The sequence below is a fragment of the Apium graveolens genome, chromosome 5 (assembly GCF_009905375.1).
Source record: "Apium graveolens cultivar Ventura chromosome 5, ASM990537v1, whole genome shotgun sequence".
NCBI classification, from domain to species: Eukaryota; Viridiplantae; Streptophyta; class Magnoliopsida; order Apiales; family Apiaceae; genus Apium; species Apium graveolens.
Genome location: NC_133651.1, coordinates 252,567,520 through 252,575,106, shown reverse-complemented (window position 1 = coordinate 252,575,106; position 7,587 = coordinate 252,567,520). Strand labels below are relative to the sequence as shown.

Sequence of the window (7,587 nt, the reverse complement as noted above, 5' to 3'; positions counted from 1 at the left end):
TTAATTTCTTTTCAGCATCCCGAACCTGTTCAGATGATCTTGATTGTGCCAGCCTAGCCTCTATCTCCCCCTTAGTCTTATTGGCAGGCATGAGGAGGGGAGTAGGGATTTCAAGCCTTACTTGTTCAGGTAGAGAAGGTAGTGGTATGTTTAGTTTGCCCGTGATAGCTCCCAAAGCTATAGAATTTTGTATTTGAAATGAGAATCTACCAGGGTTTGGTTGTCTGTTTGTTGGCTCTTGACAAGAGATGTCAAGGCTTGAACTTGTGCAGTGAGAGATGAGTTGGAGTCTTGCAGTGCTGAGACTTGGCCTTGTAGAGATTGAATTTATAGGCTTGTGAAGATGGAGCCAGGCTGAAAAGAGCTATTAGATATGCCAAATGTTTCAGTTACAGCCTGTTTGATGCCTTCCATAAGCAAAGGTGATGGATCATATCTGCTCTGGTGAAGTTGGTCCAGTTTGACCTTAGGGTCATTTGAGTGAGTGATTTGTTATTGGATAAGTGTATTGAGATTGATGAAGGATTGTTTGAGATTTTTAACTTCTTTCTCAATAGAAGCAAGATCCATTCTTGACATTTGCTCAACAAAGTGCTTGAATTTGGTAGTGATCTGTTCTTGAGAGGGTATAATCTTATCCATCTTCTCATTCACCAATTTTCTGATTTTATCCTCATGACCCGTTATCTTAACTTCCAGATTTTTACCAAAAAGATGAACTGTTTTGAAATGAGCTTTGTATACATCTGTAATGGCATCATATATAGCCTGTGGAGTCAAGTCCTTTGCATTGCTGCTCAGAATTGTGATGTATTCTTCCCTAAATCTAGCCAAGACTTGATCCATTTCCAAGACATAGTCATCAGAGAGCCATGCATCCACATTTCCATCTTGCTCTTCATCATTGAAAATTTTCTCTTTCTGTTTCTCAACTTCTTCATTGTATGTAAGCATGATAGCTTGATAATCTTGATTTCTCATATTGGAAATCAAAAGATGATGTGAGATGTTTACCAGTCCAGAAATCTGCTCTACTAGTAGATCATCTACGGAAGTTGGTTGAGAGCCAAATTCTTGTAGCCACTGAGATAAAATGTGAGGTTGTTGAGGTTGTGAGGTAGATGGTTCAGAAACACCTGTGACTGAAGTCACAGTTTTACTCACAGATTGCTCTGTGGTTATGGCTAGTTGTTGTTCCTCACTAGGTATGGGAACCTCTAATTGAATTGGAGGGGATTTGACTGGGTTACTACCATGTGCACCAGTCTCAAACCCTTGTGTTTCTTGCACCACACTGTCACCTGAATGTGCTATACTTGCCTCCCCTGTGATATGATCATTGGCAATTGGACTCCTAGCTTCAACTGCCAAGGCAATTTATGCTAGGGTTTTTAGGGGAGTTATTGTTGAGTGGCATTTATGACACTTTATAATGCTGTAATAAGCTTTGAATTGATGCATTTGTACTCAAGTTATTAAGATTTTTAATTTGTTTTCTAGTGTTTTTGTGTTTAAGGCATTATCTAGGTAATCAGGTGAATTAGCATTGTTTTGGTGCTAATTTGGTATCCAGGTGGTATTGGAATAAAAGCTCGTGGAAAGCCGGCTCGAAGCAGCAAGGAAAAAGATGAAATCTGAGTTTTTCCCAGAAGAACGGCGCACCCGCGCCAGGATTCCAGAAAGGCAGCGCGCCCGCGCTGTGATAGCGCGCGCCCGCGCTGGTGCGAAATTAAAGAATCCTGATTCTAATTCGATTCTAAGTGGGGAGACTTCCAGATTGCAAAGGGCTGCTATATATATATTCAAATAAGGTCGTTTTTAATAAGTAATCAAGCGAGAGACACACCATAGCGCATGGAGAGCCGTAAGAAGACCGTTTTAGCATAATTCAACAAAGGCGAAGAAGATCTTATTTTTACTTGTGAATCTTTGTTTTAAGTTGTATTTAGATGCTAGTTTTCTTACTTGTGAACCTTTTCTCTTATTTGTACTTGGTTTTATTTATTAGTTATAAAGACTACGTTTGTTATATCATGCTTTTATCCGAACCCACGTTGATGATGAGTCCGATCATGGGCTAATCGTTATCGTGGGATTCTAGTGGATTTCTTTATGGATTTCTTTAGTTAAATAGTTTTGATGCCTTAGTATATGGTGATTAATTGATATCCTAGTATTGGTTGTGCGTATTCGTCTTATGAGCATCGTGAAATTATAAGATAGTGTGTTAATTCTTAATGAAGCGACAGTGAATTTAAGGATTTAGAACTTGCCATGTAAGCATAGGTTCATGTGTTATTGTTATGCATGATTCATAGGTAATTTTACCCATCTTACTTGCCCTGTGTAATCAATATAGATAACTTGTGCTTAAACCGTTATGTGGTCAAATTCTATAGAGATATGGGGTCTCAATATAATTTGTGTATATTCAGCTTTTATCTCTTTTGTGGATGTCTGGTAGTATGCTACTCGTGCAACGAAAGTTGGAGTTTATCAGTTTCGTGTTGTCTGATTAGTGTCATCACCATTGCATGTTAAGGTTGAAAACAATAAGGCTATTGAATGAAGTATTTAATGAAATTAGAATCTCATGTTTGTCATATATATTAATTCAGTTAATCTTAATTTCGTAGTTATAATAGTTAGCATAATTTTTAGTTATAAACAACCTCAATTTGTTATCATATTAGCATTGAATAATAACCATACATTGTTGCTTAAGTGCGTAAATTAATTAGTTAACCAATACAGTCTCTATGGGAACGAACTAGAAAAGATTCTATACTACTTGTGAACTCATATACTTGTGTGTAATATTATCGCGTGTTTAGTGATTAACAAGTTTTTGGCACCACTGCTGGGGACTGCAGTGTTAACTTATAGTTTATGTGCTTTCCATCAGTGGTCGTTAAAGTTCATTGTCTTGGACACTGTTACTTATTTGTTCCTTGTTTTATTTCAGGTACTCTAGCGAGGGTGTATGCATACGTGTTTGCGTACTCGTAAGAGAATACTGGATAAAGCTGAGGAAGAACTTGTGGTAGTTCGTAAGGAAGTTTTTGAGGAAGAAAATAAGGTAGAAGAAGAAGAGAAAGTTGAAGAACCGGCTTTAGTAGAGATGGGTGATCAAGCGGAAAATACGAAGGCTTTGATGGACTATTCTCAGCCTAAAATTAATGATATTCAGTCAAGCATCATCAGACCAGCCATCAGGGCTAATACTTTTGAGATCAAGACAAGCACAATTCAGATGATACATAACTCATTTCAGTTTGGGGGTTCTCCTACTAAAGACCCCAACATGCACATCAGGGATTTCATCGAGATCTGCGACACCTTCAAGTTTAATGATGTGACTGAAGATGCTATCAACCTACGCCTCTTCCCATTCTTTGTAAGGGAAAAAGCTAAGTGTTGGTTACACTCTCTACCAGCAGGGTCTATCACCACTTGGGAGGATCTTGCACAAAAGTTTCTCACTAAATTCTTCCCTATGGCGAAGACTGCTGCAATTAGGAATGCACTTACTCGGTTTACTCAGCAAACTAGAGAATCTCTGTGTGAAGCTTAGGATCGATATAAGGATATGCTAAGGAAGTTCCCACATCATGGCATGCCTGATTGGATGATTATCAACTGTTTCTACAATAATTTGGGTGCTACTTCTAGACCCATGCTTGATGCAGCATCAGGAGGAGCCTTGTGGGCTTAAAGCTATGATGAAGCTTATGAACTTATTGAACTGATGTGCTAATGAATACCAGAATCCTTCCCAGAGGCTGATTCAGGGAAAAGTCGCAGGAATTCTGAAGTTGGACGCAGCAACTGTTATCGCTGCCCAACTTAAGGCTTTGACAATGAAGGTGGATACTTTGGCTAATTATGGAGTTAATCAAATCGCTAGTGTCTATGAGCTTTGTGTTGGCGCCCACGAGACTGTTCAATGCGCAATTTCTAGTGATACAGCTCAGTTTGTGAGCAACTTCCAAGGATCACAGTAACCAGTGCTAGCCACCTATCATCCCAACAACCGTAATCATCCTAATTTCAGCTGGAGTAACACTCAGAATACGGTTCAACAGCCTTATCAGCAATATCCAGCTAAGCAGTACAACCCCCCTGGTTTTCAGCAACCGCAATATGCACCAAGACAACAACTCCAGCTGCAACAAGCCAATGAAAAATCTGAATTAGAGGAGTTGAAGCTTATGTGCAAGAGTCAAACCATTTCTATCAAGACCTTGGAAAATCAAATTGGGCAAATTGTCAATGCCTTGCTAAATCATCAGCCTGGTACACTACCTAGTGACACTGAAGTGCCAGGAAAGAGGGAAGCTAAGGAGCAGGTAAACGCAATCACGTTAAGGTCTGGAAAGGTTCTGAATCCCAAACAAACTCGAGTGTTGACTGAAGAAGCTGAGGGTGAGAAAGAAGTAGAGCAACAAGAAGTAGAAGTGGAACCAAGGAAGACTACCATTGAGCACACTCCTCCTAAGGGTAATACAGGGGAGAAACAGATATATCCTCCACCACCTTTTCCCAAGCGGCTGCAGAAGAAAAAGTTGGACAAGCAATTTGAGAAGTTTCTAGAGGTGTTCAAGAAACTTCATATCAACATACCTTTCGCTGAGGCTCTTGAGCAGATGCCTAGTTATGCAAAGTTTATGAAAGATGTTCTCTCTCGAAAGGTAAATCTAGATGATTTAGAGACGGTCACTCTCACGGAGGAATGCAGTGCTGCAACAGAAGTTGCCTCCGAAGCTTAAGGATCAAGGAAGCTTCACTATTCCGTGTACCATTGGAAAAGTGTCTTTTGACAAATGCTTATGTGACTTGGGAGCTAGCATCAATCTGATGCCTTTGTCAATCTTCAAGCAGTTGGAATTGCCTGATCCAAAACTGACTTATATGACCTTGCAGTTGGCCGACCGTTCTATTACATATCCGCGAGGTATTGTGGAGGATGTCTTGGTCAAGGTTGATAAACTCATTTTCCCTGCTGATTTTGTCATTCTTGATTTCGAAGAGGATAAGAAGATTCCCATAATCTTGGGGAGACCTTTCTTGGCGACTGGCCGAACCTTGATAGATGTGCAGAAGGGTGAGCTCACAATGTGAGTTCTGGATCAGGATGTTACTTTTAATGTGTTCAATGCTATGAAATTTCCTACTGATAATGAAGAGTGCTTAAAAGTGGAGTTGGTTGATTCGGTGGTCACATCGGAACTTGATCAATTGCTAAGGTCCGATGCCTTAGAAAAAGCCTTGTTGGGGAATTCGGATAGTGAAGATGATGAAGGCGAAGAACAATTGCAATATTTAAATGCTTCTCCCTGAAAGAGGAAGATTGATACGCCTTTTGAATCTCTTGGAATGGAGGAATTGAACAAAGCTCCTAAACGCCTCAAGCCATATATTGAGGAAGCTCCCACTCTTAAGCTTAAGTCTTTACCTGAGCATTTGAGGTATGCATTTTTAGGTGATGCATCTACTCTGCCTGTTATTATTACATATGACCTTTTACGTAGTGATGAGAAAAAGCTTCTAAGGATTCTGAGAGAGTTCAAATCGGCAATTGGATGGACTATAGCAGATATCAAGGGAATCAGCCATTTTTACTGTATGCATAAAATTCTGCTAGAAGAAGGTAGCAAGCCTGCGGTCGAGCAGCAAAGAAGACTCAATCCAATCATGAAGGAAGTAGTGAAGAAGGAAATTCTGAAGTGGCTAGATGCAGGGATCATCTACCCTATTTCTGACAGTTCATGGGTAAGCCTGATTCAATGTGTACCAAAAAAAGGTGGTATTACTATGGTAGCAAATGAGAAGAATGAGCTTATTCCTACTAGAACAGTCACAGGGTGTAGAGTTTGCATGGACTATAGGAAGCTGAACAAAGCCACTAGAAAGGATCACTTCCCTTTGCCCTTCATTGATCAGATGCTTGACAGGTTGGCTGGTCATGAGTACTATTGTCTTCTGGATGGTTATTCAGGTTACAATCATATTTGTATCGCTCCAGAAGATCAGGAGAAAACTACCTTCACTTGTCCATTTGGTACTTTCGCTTTCAGACGAGTTTCTTTTGGTCTGTGGTGCACCAACCACATTTCAGAGATGCATGATGGCCATCTTTTCTGATATGATTGGCCAGAATGTGGAGGTGTTCATGGATGACTTCTCAGACTTTGGATATTCTTTTGATGAATTCTTGCAAAATCTTGGACACGTTTTCAAGAGGTATGTTGAGACCAATCTGGTTCTCAATTGGGAGAAATGTCACTTTATGGTGCATCAGGGCATTATTCTCGGGCACCAGGTTTCTAGTAAAGGTCTTGAGGTGGATAAGGCCAAGGTAGGGGTCATTTAAAATCTTCATCCACCCATTTCTGTTAAGGGAATTCGCAGTTTTCTTGGTCATGCGGGTTTTTACAGGCGTTTCATCAAAGACTTCTCAAAAATTTCAAAGCCATTGTGCAGTTTGCTAGAGAAAGATGTTCCTTTCAAGTTTGATGATGAGTGCCTTGCATCTTTTGAGACATTGAAGAAGAGTTTAATCACGGCACCAGTCATAACTGTACCTGATTGGAATGAAACTTTTGATATGATGTGCGATGTAAACGACTATGTAGTTGGAGCAGTTCTTGGTCAGAGGAAGAATAACATATTTCATGCGGTCTACTATGCTAGTAAGACCCTAAATGGTGCTCAACTGAATTATACTACTATGGAGAAAGAGCTTTTTGCTATTGTCTATGGTTTTGACAAATTTCGATCTTATCTACTTGAGACTAAGGTGACAGTTTTCACTGATCACGCTGCAATTCGATATCTAGTCTCAAAGAAGGACTCGAAGCCTAGATTAATTAGATGGGTTCTTTTGCTTCAAGAATTTGAACTAGAGATCAAGGACAGAAAAGGGACTGAAAATCAAGTCGCTGATCATCTCTCGCGTTTAGAGAATCCTAATGCTACTTCATTGGATATGACATTGATAAATGAATCTTTTCCTGACGAGCAGCTATTTGGAGTGCAAGAAGAAGAACCGTGGTTTGTAGATATTATGAACTACCTTGTGAGTAATATCATGCCTCCCGACTTATCTTATGCTCAAAAGAAGAAGTTTCTACATGAAGTGAAGTGGTATATGTGGGATGAGCCGTTTCTTTTTCGTCAAGGAGCTGACCAAATCATCAGGAGATGTATTCCTTACAGCGAAACGGGGGGGGGGGGATCTTGCGAGATTGCCACTCAACGGCTTATGGAGGACATTATGGTGGAGAAAAGACAACAGCTCGTGTTCTTCAAGCAGGTTTCTTTTGGCCGACATTATTTAAAGATGTTCACCAGTTCGTTTTAAAATATGATTGACGTCAATGTGTGGGTAATATGTCTAAGAGGGATGAGATGCCTCTTATGTGCTTCTCGAGGTTGAAGTTTTCGATGTTTGGTGAATTGACTTCATGGGGCCATTTGTCTCATCTTGTAACAATCAGTATATCTTGTTGGCAGTTGATTACGTGTTGAAATTGGTTGAAGTTAAGGCGTTGCCAACGAAAGATACAAAAATGGTGCTTAATTTTC

At 40.0% G+C, this 7,587-nt stretch overlaps 1 non-coding gene across 1 annotated transcript; it reads right to left on the bottom strand.

The window, feature by feature from the left end:
* Positions 1–3,511: 3,511 nt before the first annotated feature.
* Positions 3,512–3,618, bottom strand: LOC141663133 (small nucleolar RNA R71). Its single transcript, XR_012551217.1, has one exon. It is a non-coding gene; the product is annotated as a small nucleolar RNA R71 (small nucleolar RNA).
* Between the last annotated feature and the right edge of the window lie 3,969 nt (positions 3,619–7,587).